At 43.9% G+C, this 14,592-nt stretch overlaps 1 protein-coding gene across 4 annotated transcripts in view; it reads right to left on the bottom strand.

The window, feature by feature from the left end:
* The window catches only part of LOC147426545 (bidirectional sugar transporter SWEET7b-like), a 100,555-nt gene that overhangs the window by 63,190 nt on the left and 22,773 nt on the right, over window positions 1-14,592 (bottom strand). For 2 of the 4 annotated variants that reach the window (XM_086498576.1, XM_086498578.1), the window contains exon 2: window positions 11,309-11,358. The gene's annotated coding sequence lies outside the window, so the exon portion shown is untranslated. Of the gene's footprint in view, window positions 1-11,308; window positions 11,359-11,467; window positions 11,521-14,592 lie in introns of those variants that run through there. The other 2 variants (XM_086498577.1, XM_086498579.1) reach the window with 2 other exon arrangements.

The raw sequence follows: 14,592 nt of genomic DNA, 5'->3' as shown, positions 1-14,592 counted from the left end.
CCATTTCGCATGACCCATCAATTCCTGAATAGAATCTGACTTTTGTTCTAAGCAGTGATCTCAGATCTCTATAGGAAGTCTGCACCAAAACCGCTCAATCTGTTCTTTAAACAAGATCTTCTTAAATGAAGAAGCTGGTAGAAAAGAGCTCCAAAATCTCTCGCAGTACGCCTCCAGAGAATCTCTCTTGGTCATCCGAAGATGATTCCAAGAAGTTCGTATATCTCGTTCGTACTCCCGAGTCAGCCTCGAAGAAATAAAAAGCCTTTTGAATTTCAACCATTTAACTGGCGCTTCCTTGTTCAGTAGAAGGGTGGACCACCATGTTCGAACATTTCCCTTGAAGAAAGAGGTAGCCCTCCGAATCTTGGAGTCCTCTGAGTAATGCCCTCCAGAGAAAACTATGTCAAACTGTTGTATGAAGCCAAAGCCCTCGAAGCATCTCCGAATCCAGAAAAAGTGTCAAACTTAATTGACTGTCCGCCTTCTTTGAATTGTCTAACTTTCTTGCTTTTATCTTCAAGGAGGTCATACTGGTTGGCTTTATAGAAATGCTTCTTCTTTGCGTAAAATCTGTGATTGTCGAAGTCCGAACTATCTGAGGATGAGTCCTCTGTAGAACTGTAAGAAACTGGGCGAAACTTAGGCTTCTTTGCCTTTTTCTTGCCCTTTCGGAAGCTTTGCTTTTTGCTTCGCTTTTTTCCTTTCCGGTCTTCTTCGCTCTAGTTAAAAGAGCTAGAAGAAATGTCAGAAGAAGAAGAAGAATAAGAAGAACTGGATACTCCTTTAAATCGCTAAAGAAGTTCAAAGACGGAGGAAAGAGTGTCTCTTTTCTCACCTATGATGGCACCTTTGGTGCTATCGACAAAGTATTGGCCTTCATCCAGCAATTTGATGTGGCCTTTGGAGACGAGGGCTTCACGGAGTCCTCCAAGCTACCTCATGTAGCTATGCACTTCTAGAAATCGGCTCGTCAATGGTGGACTAGCCTTCGTGGCAACGGCGAAGCCCCAAAGACATGGAAAACTCTACAAGTTTCCATCATGAAGCAATTCCTTGCAAGCGATGCAAAGGACAAAGTGCTTACCGAATGGCGGAGTTTGAAGCTTCTCTCCCATGAGTCTATCCACAAATACGTGGACAAGTTTCGGGATTTACATCTCAAGGCTACTGTCTTTTAAAAGATAGACTTCGCCGAGCAAAAGCAACAATTCTGTGCGGGATTACCTGAAGAGATGGCCGAATACGTCAACTCTCAACGGCCTGGCTCTATCACCGCAGTAATCCACCACACTATGGTTGCTTCACGCATCAGTTTTCAACAAGGGGCTAGAAGGAATGTCAATCCCATGGAAAGCAAAGACAAAAGTGATGCAAAGAAGAAAACCAATGCCCAAAAATTTTCCCAAGGCAATTTTAACAACAATAGATCCAAGGTGAAGGGAGTTTACAAAGGTAAAAACAAGCTCTCTCCTAAAGAGCTTGAAGCTTTTTGCAAGGACCACAAATGTTTTAAATGTGGGGAGCAAGGACACGGATATCGTTCTTGCCCCAAGAGAAATGCCCGTGATGAGACTCCTAGAGCTTCCACTATCGAAGCTCCAAAAGAGGATGATCATTGCCTCTTTCCTATGCTTGGGGAAAGGTAAGGGAACATGATGCCTTTATCTTGTTTGACCCTGGCTCTACTCACAACTTCATATCAACGGAGTTGGCCACCAAGTTGGGCATTCAAGCTTTCGAGATGGAAGATACTGTAACTGCCGACACCGCTTTCAAGGGACAGCAAGCCTCCGTTACTCCCTTGATTGGGAAGTTGAGGCTTCATGTCCAAATCTATGTCGACAAAGAAGACTTTTCAATCTCTCCTCTCCAACATGAGGATGCTATCCTAGGGGCAACATGGTTCAACGCATGGCTGTCAACATGAAGTTCCTTGAAAGAAGAATCTACTTCATCTACAAGGGAAAGAGCATGTATATAGATGCTAGTGAGTCTGGTCATACTATACAACTTGTAAATCCTCCTGCTTTTTGTAAATCAATAAAGAGCTCAGTTTCTGCGTACATGATTTTTGTCAAAGAGTCCCTAAAAGATCCTAATGTTTCATCAAATGTAATTGGTAGGAATCAAGAAGAGTTAGACTTGTCTAATTTTCTAAAAGGATTCCAAGATGTGTTCATCGATGATATCCCTATGGACTGACCTCCAAAACGAGGGAATGATGACCATCGAATTGAGCTTCTACCAGGAAGCTCACCGCATAACAAACCTCCCTATCAAGTTTCCCAAGCTCAACAAGAGGAGATCATGAGGCAAGTACAAGAATTGGTGGACAAAGAGATGGTGAGGCCAAGCTCCTCTCCTTCTTGTTCTCCGGTCCTTTTAGTGCAAAAGAAAGATGGTACATACCTCATGTGTGTGAACTATAAACCATATCACTATCAAAAACAGATTTTCTGTGCCTCACGTAGAAGATCTGTTTGATAAGCTACAAGGCTCTACCTACTTCAATAGGATTGACCTTAAAAGTGGCTATCACCAAATAAGGATAGTGGATGAAGATATCCTAAAGACCCCGTTTCGTACAACGTTTGGCCTTTATGAATATCTAGTTATGCCTTTTGGCTTGACTAATGCACCAGCCACGTTAATCGTTTAATGGAGAAAATCTTTAGATCCTACCGCAAATTCACTGGAGTGTTCTTTGATGATATCATCATCTACTCCAAGTCCTTGGAGGAACACAAGCAACATCTCCAAGTGATGTTTCAAGCATGGAGGGAGAACAAGCTTTTCCTCGATCAAAAGAAAAGCGAATTTTTCCTTCAAGAGATTCAATACTTAGGTCATATTATCTCTCAAGATGGTATTCGTATGGATCCATCAAAGTTGGAGGTAATAAAAGCATGGCCTAATCCAATGAATCTACATGAGCTAAGAAGCTTTATTGGTATGTGTACATACTATAGACGCTTTATAGCAAAATTCTCACAAATAGCAGGACCATTGCATGACTTAACAAAGAAGAACGTTAAGTACTCATGGACTGCTAAGGAGCAAAATGCTTTTGACAAGCTCAAAGCGAAGCTTACCTCCCAACCAGTCCTTATGCTTCCGGATCTCTCAAATCCATTTGAGGTCCAATGTGATGCTTGTGGTGATTGTCTTGGAGCAGTCTTGCTTCAAGGACATGTCATAGCATATGAGAGCCGAAGGCTCAATACGGATGAACGGGTCTTGGGCATTTATGAGAAAGAGCTTTTAGTTGTTCTACATGCCCTAAACACATGGAAGCATTATCTAATGGAGACTCCATTTGTTTTACGAACATACCACCAAAGTCTCAAGTACTTCATGATGCAAACCAAGCTTTCCGACAAACAAATGAGGTGGGCAAATTTTCTTTCCCAATTTTATTTTCATATTGCTTACATTGCTAGTAAGCACAATCAAGTGGCCGATGCACTTTCACGACGACCAAAAGTGAATGCGGTGTCTATAGCAACTCACAATGATCTATCTTCTATGATAGATGTGTAGTGCGGATAGTGTGTCGTGCTCTCTACAGTGGGTGCTCCTCGGTGCAATGTGCGTGACAATCTCACTCAAAACAGACTAAAAAACAAAAGAACAAATAGACAACAACTGAGCTCACAGAGACACAACAGCAGACCACAACATATGACTCGACTATCTCAAAGAACTGATACAGACTCTGGCGTGGCAGCACACTCAGCTCCAGCCCAGGACTCACAGGTACAATGGGGTGTCGAGGCTCACAATGTGCAGGGATGGTGAAGATGTGTTGTGTGTATAGACTCACTCCCCCAAACGACGACGCTGGACCATATATGAAGAAGATAATCCGATGACTCAACAACTACTACTCATGTCCTACCATAAAGAGCCACCAACGGCTCATAAATGTCAGCCATCTAAGTCTATCTCAAGACTGAGTGGTGATGGTGACCTAGCTACGATGTCCAATAGAACCACCGTCGTATCCCTGCCACATGTCGCTGCCCAACCCAGAGAGTCCGTCCAATGTGAACCGAACCAAACCAACTGTACTAACTGTGTGTCCTGTGAAAGTGACACTGTAGCCTGCTACAGGTTGCCCGCCACAAAACCGCTCACTGTCTCGGTGAGAGGAAATACTGAAAAAACTATGAAAGAAAACCACCAGGTACCGCATCTGTACGTCTTTCTTGAAGCAGGTGCTAGACCCAACCATGACTTACATGCCTCAAAAGTGGAGTTAAAACACTGCACTACTTGCAAACACCTTAAGCCTTTGAATAGGCAGGAACCCAGTATGATTGCATAGTCCAAGAATCCCAATTGGCAAAACAGAATGAGGCTCCACAACAAAGAGATATACTTGGTTGGATCCAACGCATCTTTATCCTCCATAACCCTAGTGAGAGAAAAATGACCTGGTCCATGCTTGCAGATGAAGTTGCTCGAAAATAGAGATGACCAGAAGCTCGAGTAATACCGCAACTAAGGTTAAGTGCCATCGTGATGGCAGAACAAAAAGCATTTACAGCAATGGAATGGCAACCAGGTGAATGTTTGAAAGCCACACGGAAACAACTAAAAGGCTCTTCATCTTGCTCGTCTGCTGTGAAACACCACAAGACCTGCTTCAAAAACTACAAAGCTAGCAAAAACTCCAAAGCTAGCAGCCCTAGCAGAGCAGAGTGGAAAGGGTGGGTAGGGGGGTTGAGGGCTCGATAGGGGCGATGGGGGGCTAGATAGGGGGTTGGTAGGGGCGAGGCATAGGTAGGGGGTGGGTAGGGGGGCGAGCCATAGGTAGGGGGTGTGTAGGGGACGAGGGCGTAGATAGGGGGTCTAGGGGTGGGTAGGGGGGACGAGGGGTGGATAGGGGGTCTAGGGATGGGTAGGGGGCGAGGGGTGGGTAAATAGTGGGTCTAGGGGTGGGTAGGGGGACGAGAGGTGGGTAGGGGCAAGTGGTGGTAGATAGTGGGTCTAGGGGTGGGTAGGGGGTCTAGGGGTGGGTAGGGGCGAGGGGTGGGTAGATAGCAGGAGCAGTGGAGGGAGAGGGGCGAGGACAGGATAGGGGGTGAGGGTGAGTGGACAGAGGGCGAGTGAGTGTGAGGGGGGGGGTAGGGTCGAGGGGATAGGAGACAGCAAACTCTCATCTTCAATGCAAAGTATAGCTAGAAGAGAGGGGATAGGAGACAACAAACATTCATCTTCAATGCAAGGTATAGCTAGGAGAGCTCGTGTTCCACTGTAGATGAATTCCGTGGTCCACTGGCTGAAAGAGGAGATGCTACAGAGCGCAGTAGCTGATGGAGAGCATGAGGAGGTATCATGAGCAAAACAATTATCATGAGCAGGGAATTCATAAAACTTCAAAGCAATATCCTTTTGGTTGTATCCCGTCTTGTGGAAGCTAGACACAGAGGAGAGCTTTGTTCTGGTCGGAAAAGCAAGCACAAGGGCTGATGGGGCTGATGGTGAAGGGGGGTGAACTCTTGTAGAGGAAATATCTTTCTGCTTCTATGATTCTTCATAGGCTCACCAAATTCAAAGGCTTCCACCAAGGGCGCATCAGGAGTATTCTCTCTAGGCAAGGAGTGAATAGAGACTCCATAACAGGGCATAGATTTGGTAGCTTCCAACCACTCCAACAGATCTTCGTCTGACCCTTCAGGTGTTGTAGGCTGTTCTTGTTCAGGGTTAGTTTCCATTGACAAAGAAACTTGCTGCCCCACGGGATCCATACCTCCTCCTAAGAGAATGGGTTGCATTGGGGAGCCAGAAGTATGTATCCACATTGCATCGTTTCCCCACTCGTGAAGTGCTTTAGTGTGTCGCAGCCATGGTCTTCCAATGAGCAAGGGAAATCCACCCTCCACCTCGGGAAGACGAACCACAACAAAATCCAAGTTAAAAGTAAAGTCTTGTACCTGCAGAGGCACATTGTCCACTATGCCTACTGGGTAGACTATCCGTTGGTCAGCCAATGTAATTGTGAAGGGAGCAGGGCGAGTAGGCTGTAGACCTAGAACTAACATAGTGAACTCGGGCATCAGGTTGATTCCAGATCCACCATCCACTATCACTCCTGAGAATGTGGAACCGGATGGAGGAATGGGTGATGTCGTATGTGGAGGTATGGGTGATGAGGTTGATGGACTTCTACTAGGTACCAAGGGTCGTCTTCTGTTGTAGTACTTCAGAGGACTCAGTAGAGCACTCTGACGCTCGACTGACCGCCTTGTATGTGTCATGCAACGACCACCAATCCAACCAAGCTTTGGGCAAGAAAACCTTGAACTGGCTGAAGACTGGTCTAGACTCTACTAGACCAGGCAAGTGACTAGACCTAGGGACGAGGAGGACTAGACCGGGGTCAAGGAGGACTAGACCAGGGACGAGGGCTGGTTGGACCAAGGGAGAGATGACTAGACCAGGGACAAGGGCGAGAGGAGAACAATGAAAGGCAAGGTAGGCGAAGCTAGATAGACCCAACTAGCTTCACGATTTGTACCTCACAGAGAGTGAGATTTCAGTTGAGGTCCCACCGTGATCGCCAAAATAAGAGCACATGTAGCGCGGATAGTGTGTCGTGCTCTCTACAGTGAGTGCTCCTCAGTGCAATGTGCGTGACAATCTCACTCAAAACAGACTGAAAACAAAGGAACAAATAGACAACAACTGAGCTCACTGAGACACAATAGCAGACCACAACATATGACTAGACTATCTCAAAGAACTGATACAGACTCTGGCGTGGTAGCACACTCAGCTCCAGCCCAGGATTCACAGGTATAATGGGGTGTCGAGGCTCACAATGTGCAGGGATGGTGAAGACGTGCTGTGTGTATAGACTCACTTCCCCAAACGACGACGATGGACCATATATGAAGAAGATAATCCGATGACCCAACAACTACTACTCATGTCCCACCATAAAGAGCTAGCAACGGCTCATAAATGTCAGCCATCTAAGTCTATCTCCAGAGTGAGTGGTTATGGTGACCTGGCCACGATGTCCAGTAGAACCACCGTCGTATCCCTGCAACGTGTCGTTGCCCAGCCCAGAGAGTCCGTCCAGTGTGAACAAGACCAAACCAACTGTACTAACTGTGTGTCCTGTGAAAGTGACACTGTAGCCTGCTATTGACCCTGACTTTAAAGACATAATGTCAACCCTTGCTTTGGGGAAGAAAGAGGAACAAATCACCTTGCACGATGGTTATCTTCTCCATGGAAATAGGCTACGTGTTACCCACTCCATTCGTGAGAAAGTCATGTATCAATCCCATGCTCCTCCCTATGCGGGACATAGAGGCATTCAACCTACAGAGTAGACGTACTTCTATTGGCCTACCATGAAAGTGGACATACATGAGTATGTTTCAAAATGTGTGGTATGCCAAGAGACTAAGTATGATAGCGGAAAGCAACCTGGATTACTTCAAGCATTGCCAATCCCTTATTCACCAAGGGAGAGTATATCCATGGATTTTATCTTTGGATTACCCGAGTCTATCCATGGGAATACGGGAATATGGACAATAGTCGATAGGTGTAGCAAGCAAGCACACTTTATTCCTGTCAAAAAGACTATTAAGGCACACCAAATGGAAACTCTCTTCATATCTCAGATTTTCAAACACCATGGATTACCAACATCCATTGTGTCAGATAGAGATTTTAGAATGACCAGTAATTTTTGGAAAGGTCTCTTTGAAACTCTAGAAACAAGATTGAATTTCTCTTCGGCCTATCACCCACAAACGGATGGCCAACGTGAGATAGCCAATCTTACGATACTCGGTCTACTCAAGACTTATGTTACCGAAGTAGATCAACGCTCACAATGGGAAAAGTACTTACCTCTTCTAGAGTATGCCTACAATAATACTGTACATACTTCTACAAGAAAAGCACATTTTGAGATCATTGAGGGAAGACCTAAAAGTCCCTTGCTACTCAAAGTACATGGAAAGATCTTCGCTGCCGATGATTATAGCAGTGACCTACAAGAATCTTTTCAAAAGATTAAGGAGGCTATATCCATCTCTCAACAAAGGCAAAAAGTTGTTGCTGACAAGCACAAAAGGGCCTTAACGTTCAAAGAAAATGAATAAGTCTTGCTCCTAAGGCTCGATTGAGACAAACCACGGGCAAAATCCTATGGGCCATCAAAAGTATTATGCTAAGCTAGTAGCAAATGATACTATGGTCCTTTACAAATTTTGAAGCCTATCAATAAGACGGCCTATCAACTGAAGTTGCCCAACCATTGGCTCATACACAATGCTTTTCATGTGAGCCTACTCAAGCCCTACAAAGGAGAGCCACCAAGTACCAATTATTAAAGACCCTCTCGAAGTTGAAGACCAAGAAGAGGTACAACCCGAAGCTATCCTTCGGCATGACGACAAGATACTACGACATGGTAAGATTATCCGACTGTATCTTATTAAGTTCAAAAATTATCCTTTTGAAGATGCTAGATGGATGCAAAGAATACAGCTTAAGGATAGTTTGAACCTTGTGAATACTTACAATGCTACATTAGAGTAAGCAAATGTATGTGTTTCTTTTAAATGATAAATGTTTTTGTCTTATAAGACTAATTCTCTTTCTATTGTAAATAAATTTAAGTAGTATGCATGCTTAAGAGTCATGTTTGTGATAGCGACGTCTCTCAAACACCGAGTAGAATTTGTCACTTTACTTGGGAGAATGAAATGAACTAAAGAACAGACATGCTTGTGGTAGCAATCTCTCAAGCACCAAATGGATTGGTCATCCATTTTGGAATGATGTCGTAAGGTAGAAAGAAATCCTCTACCCACTAAGAAACATTGACTAATGACTAAGGCTTTATCTTTTCTACCTCATAGTCGAGGACGACTATGATTTCAAGAAAGAGGTAATGTCATAAAAATCTAAAATCTAACCAACCAAAATGATTTTCTCATCTTAAACTGATCATTTAATGTGGGAGAATAAACGGGAACAAGGATTAGAATATAGACATGTGCTTACAAATCTATCTCAACATGGGGCAAATGGTTAAGGGCTCCAAATGAGAGATGGTTTGTCAAAGAGCAAGGTTACCTAATGGAGCTTAAAGACCTTAGGGTTAGCTTCATTGATGACCTCCAATAGTAAGTGTGAAAAGCCTTGGACCTTAGGTAAGCTAGGATTGTCCTTAAGGTGGGAACCCAGCCCAAGCTTGAGGTGCTTGACGTGCTTGATGACTGAGATTCTTAAGGTGCTTAAGTTGCTTGATGATTAAGATGCTTGCGGTGCTTGTCATGCTTGAGATGCTAGGATTGTACTTGAGGTGGGAACCCAACCCAAGCTTGAGGGGCTTCAGGGCCGAGCTTGTGGTGGGAACGAGGCCCAAGGTTGAGGGGCTTGAGATGTCACAAAAGTCAACAAAGATCCCTACAAGGAGGGGGGCGAGCCATGCAAGTAGGGGGCATGGTTGGAAGACCTCCCTCTCTCCCAAAGGACACCCCTTGCTCAAGAGGCAAGAAGGACACATGTCAAGCCCCTAGCTAGGTTTCCCTCAAGGAGTGTCCAAAGCCTATTGGTTGGCCTCCCAAGGGGTCCAATGATAATTTAGTTAATTTAATTAATTATCTATGCATTTATCAAGTCCTTTCTCTCAAAGGGGGAAGGGGGACACTTGTCTCAAGGCTACCCTTGTTGCTTGATATGCACCAAGCTTGCAATTGGCTAGGCTTGGAAAGGTCAATGAGCTTTCATCTTGAGCTAGAAGAGGGGATCGACCCAAGCAAGGAGGAGGCCTGCTTTACAGGATATACTCTCCCCCTCCCCACACACTCTCTTTCATTGTGTGAAGTGCAAAGTGCAAGATCTCCATCTCTTTCTTCCTATGAATGTTTCTTCTCCCTACTCTCATTCCTCGCTAGCTCTCTCCACCTTTGAAGGTGTTTGAGGCCTTAGGACTGAGGCTGTGGATGGTTAATGCTTTCACAAAGTCTATGTTATGCTCGTGATGCATGAAGCTTTCCATCTTCATTGCATCACCTAGGTCACAAGGAACACAAAGATTGTATTGTACCAAGTCTCTCTTGATGGGAGAATCTATAATAAAAAAACCTATTGGAGGGGGGACCGGCTCCACATAAATCCGGTCCTCAATTGTTGTCAAGTTCTCTAAACTCTCTCTCTTGCAAAAGTATTGTTCATGCCAAGTTAATTAAGTACTAGGATTATGTTGCTACCGTCAATTATTGTTCATGCCAAGTTAATTAAGTACTAGGATTATGTTGCTACCGTCAATTATGTTCACTCTCTATGTTCTCAAAGTAGTCTCACAAATATTCTCTCTTTCTCCTAATTCCGCTATCCTCAAAGTTCATAGGCCATTTCGGTTACAATATCATCATGAACTTTTTTGCCCAGATCAATGTTTTACCTAGAACCACATGCCTTCAAGATGCAATTGCAGGTGATTGCGTCTGGAGAGTTGTCCTCGCTTCGCAAAGCCTAGAGCTTGTTGGCCGTGCCAAATTGGGCAAACCCCACAGTCAATGTGCATTCCAAGAGACGGCCTCTTTATCAAGAGTCCTTGACTAACACGTTCCGACAGAAAGCTCTTGAAGGACCTTTTGTGCTTTTTGATATGCACCACAGTTGGCTTACAAATGGGGCGGGCATGACGCAGCGAATGGGACGGCCATGAAGGACGATGTGCAAAGAGAGAGAGAGAGAGAGAGAGAGAGAGAGAGAGAGAGAGAGAGAGAGAGAGAGAGAGTGATATGTATTACGTACACATTCATCCACAAAAACCTAGCATATGGAGTATGGACATATGAATATTTTTAAGAAAGTGTTATCTTAACTTTGTGTGGATCGGTTTGGGCACAATTTCAACAATTGGAGAGGGGAAGGGACCAAAGGATTGGACTCACTAGAGAGATTGAAGAAGAAAAAATTGCATCGAGGTGTGTCTACCTACCTACATAGTACAGCGATATGATTTGCTCTAGTTCTTGGATTGTCATGGTCATCACCAGATATCCCACATACCCTATATATAGCCCTTTTTCTCCGAGTCGTGGCAAACTTCTATGACTACAATTTTTTGTTCTTAGTGTATATGTTTTTGTACAACAAAAAATCAACTTAGGATTAGACATGTTTAGTATATTCATATATGAAAGTAGGTCATTTCAAATTGAAAAGATTTAAGTAATGTGATATATATATATATATATATATATATATATATATATATATAGAGAGAGAGAGAGAGAGAGAGAGAGGTAAATTGCGTTACCTTGAGGTATTAAGTTCTCATCAACTAACTTGCAATTTCCGTGAGATCAACTAAGAGTAGACAAAAAAATTAAAAAAGCAAAAACGTAAGATAAAATCCCACGGGTTCTCATAATCCTTTTGATTACATCTTAAGATATCAAGAAAAGAAACATATTACCATTATAATGAGTATCATTAGCAAGCAATGAGATGACCTCAGCAAGAAACTTATAGAAACTGGCATTGAAAGCATGTAACACAAAATGCAAGGACAATCATCAACCATTGTCATGATCATATTTTAAAGTCTGCACGTACATTTAATTCTAATCAATTAGAAAACATACGATAGGGAAACTACAAACATGCCACAAAGAGAACCATAAAAAGAGCCTTTAAGTACCTTAGCATGACAACATCATCAGTTTTTATGGCAATGGTCTGTGACATTATTAAATGAAAGTTTAGGAGCATTATTAAAAGGTTCAAAAACCTTAATTGGCCTGTGGTCAAAACTTGAGTTGACTGGGGCCAGTGTATGCCACAAAGGGACTCAGCAGGATTGTACGCTGTGACTTTTTGCAAGCATGTAGTCATGACTTGTAGGAGAGGCCACACTCCATCTCCAAAAAGCATATGTTGATGTTAGAGACTCCTTGTTTGATCTAACACCGTCACCCCATGTATTCAAGATCCAAATGTAGGTGATTGCATTCAGAGAGACACCCTCACTTTGCATCCACCGCAAACAGCCCACAACTGGAGAGAGGCCCTCATTTTGCATCAGCTAAAAACAGCCCAGATCGAGGACGCTCTACCTGTCTTGGGCATATGCTGCAATTAGTGTACTCCAAGTGATGGCATTCTAAACAAAAGAATTCCTTAAGCATTATTTTCCCCATATTAGCATGGTGTGTCGTGCCACATACCTTCAAGATGCAAGCGTAGGTAATTTCTGCAAAAGAGATGCCATCGCTTCACATCCGCTATCCTCGCTTCGTGTTAGCTGATGCCGTTGGCTGTTGGGCATATCTTGCAATCATGCACTCCAAGAGATGAAGTACACCACATTTGGCGTAAGCAAACACGTTGACCAAGGTAGTCTCAAGCACGACGTTTTCTTTCAACAGCCCCTGGAGAGACACCCTCACTTCGTATTTTCTCAAAACAGCCCTGAGCTTCATGGCCTTGCCCCTTCTGGGCTTTCTCAAGTACACCACATTTTGTGCACATGTTGACCAAGGCATTCTGAATGACCACCTCTTTCTTCAACAGCATATAACTAATAATGTCATCGTAAATTGTTTTGCCCATATCAGCATTTTGTGTGGTGGCACATGCCTTGAAGATGCAAGTGTAGGTGATTGCATCTGAAGAGACACCCTCCCTTTGCATTCACTAAAAATGGCGGAGGGCTTCCTGGACCTACCTCTGTTTGGCATTTCCCACAATCAATGCACTTCGAGTCAGAACAAATCGGCAAACATATTGGCGAAGGCATTGCCAAGCATGACCTCTTTATCAACAGCCCATGACTAACAATATCACCATATTGAATTCTTTTGCTTATATGAGCATCTTGCATAACACAAATGATTACATATGGAGAGACACCCTCACTTTGCATCCGCAAAAACACTATGGCGCCTACTGGCGCTGCCTCTATTGGACAAATACCGCAATCAATGCATCTGCTGAAAAATGCCCAGAGTTTGCTGGCCCTGCCCCTTTTGGGAGAATCCCGCAATCGGTCTGCATTCCAAGAGAGGACATCCCGGACAGGAAGCGCTTCAAGCAATCATGTGGTGCCTTCTGAATTCCTTCTGAAGTACACCACATTTCAGCATTGTGTAGTGCCATGTGCCTTGCCATTAGGAAGAGAATGGGGTCTAAGAGGGTCTCTTTATTTGGCAGTTTAAGGAAGCCAAACCTTTAGTATTAAGAAAGTAATCAAAGGACAGCTTTTGAATTCAAACAGGCCAAACAGCTAGTTTATTTGAATTCAAATTTCCCCCCCAAAATGAAATTAAAATCTAACGGGTAAAACCATATCATGTAGCATATCTATTTGAAAGAGCTCGACGCATAGACTACAGATCTATAATCTCCGCTCAAATCGGAGATCGTATGTGGGAGTTATTGAAGGCCAAAAATCATAAAATTGTCCACCTCCTTTTTGGGGGGAAAAGTGCATCCTTTGACCACTCTTACACATCTCTCACACACCCACCATTCTTGCACACATGGCATACACCTATTTGTCAAAATGTTAATCACTTCCATAAGCTCATGGCAAATAAAGAGGCCCTCCTAGACCGCATCCTCTTCCTAATGCAAATTGCAAGCGTAATGGATTGAATCTGGAGAGAGCCCTCGCTTCGTATTCACTAATAACATCCTAGTGCTTGCTGGCCCTTCTCCTATCAGACAAATCTTGCAATCAGTGCATTGCAAAAATGACCTCCTAGATACGAAGCTTCTCAAGCACTTTTTGTGCATTCTTAAAGAAGTACGCCACAGTTGACAGATGTGTAGACCGAGGCATTCCCAACACGATCTCTTTTTCCAATAGCCCCTAGCAAACTATATCATCCTAAATTCTTTTACCAATAACAGCCTCTTGTGTAGTGCCACATGCCCTCAAGATGCAAGCGTAAATGATTGCATATGGAGAGAGACCCTCACTTCGTTTCCGCCAAAAACAACCAAGAGCTTCCTGACCCCTGCCTAGATTGGGCATATCCCATGATTAGTGTGTTGCAAGGAACACCCTTCCCGAGAAGTACACCACATTTGACCTACATGTCCACCAAGCGGTTCCCAAGCACAGCCCATGACTAGCAATATCATTGTGATATCTTTTGCCCATATGAGCCTCTTGCATCGTGCCACATGCCTTCAAGATTGCATATGAAGATAAGACCCCCACTTTCCATCCAACAAAAACAGCCCAGTGCTACTTGGGCTCTGACCCAATTGGATATATCCCATAATTAGTGTGTTGCAAGGGACGGCATTCCGGAGAGACACCCTCGCTCTGCATTCACTAAAAGTGGTTGAGGGCTTCCTGGCCCTGCCTCTGTTGAGCATATCTTACAATCAATGCACTTCAAGAGTCGAAGAACAAACTGGCGAACATATCGACAAAGGCATTGCCAAGCATGACCTCTTCTTTCAACAGCCCATGACTAACAATATCACCACGTGAATTCTTTTGCCTATATGAGAATCTTGCGAAACACTGACAATTACATCTGGAGAGACACCCTCACTACACCCTCTTGTCTAGTGCCACATGCCTTC

The sequence above is a fragment of the Adiantum capillus-veneris genome, chromosome 24 (assembly GCF_014529385.1).
Source record: "Adiantum capillus-veneris isolate H3 chromosome 24, ASM1452938v2, whole genome shotgun sequence".
In the NCBI taxonomy this organism is placed as follows: Eukaryota; Viridiplantae; Streptophyta; class Polypodiopsida; order Polypodiales; family Pteridaceae; genus Adiantum; species Adiantum capillus-veneris.
This window is presented reverse-complemented; position numbering and strand designations above follow the sequence as displayed.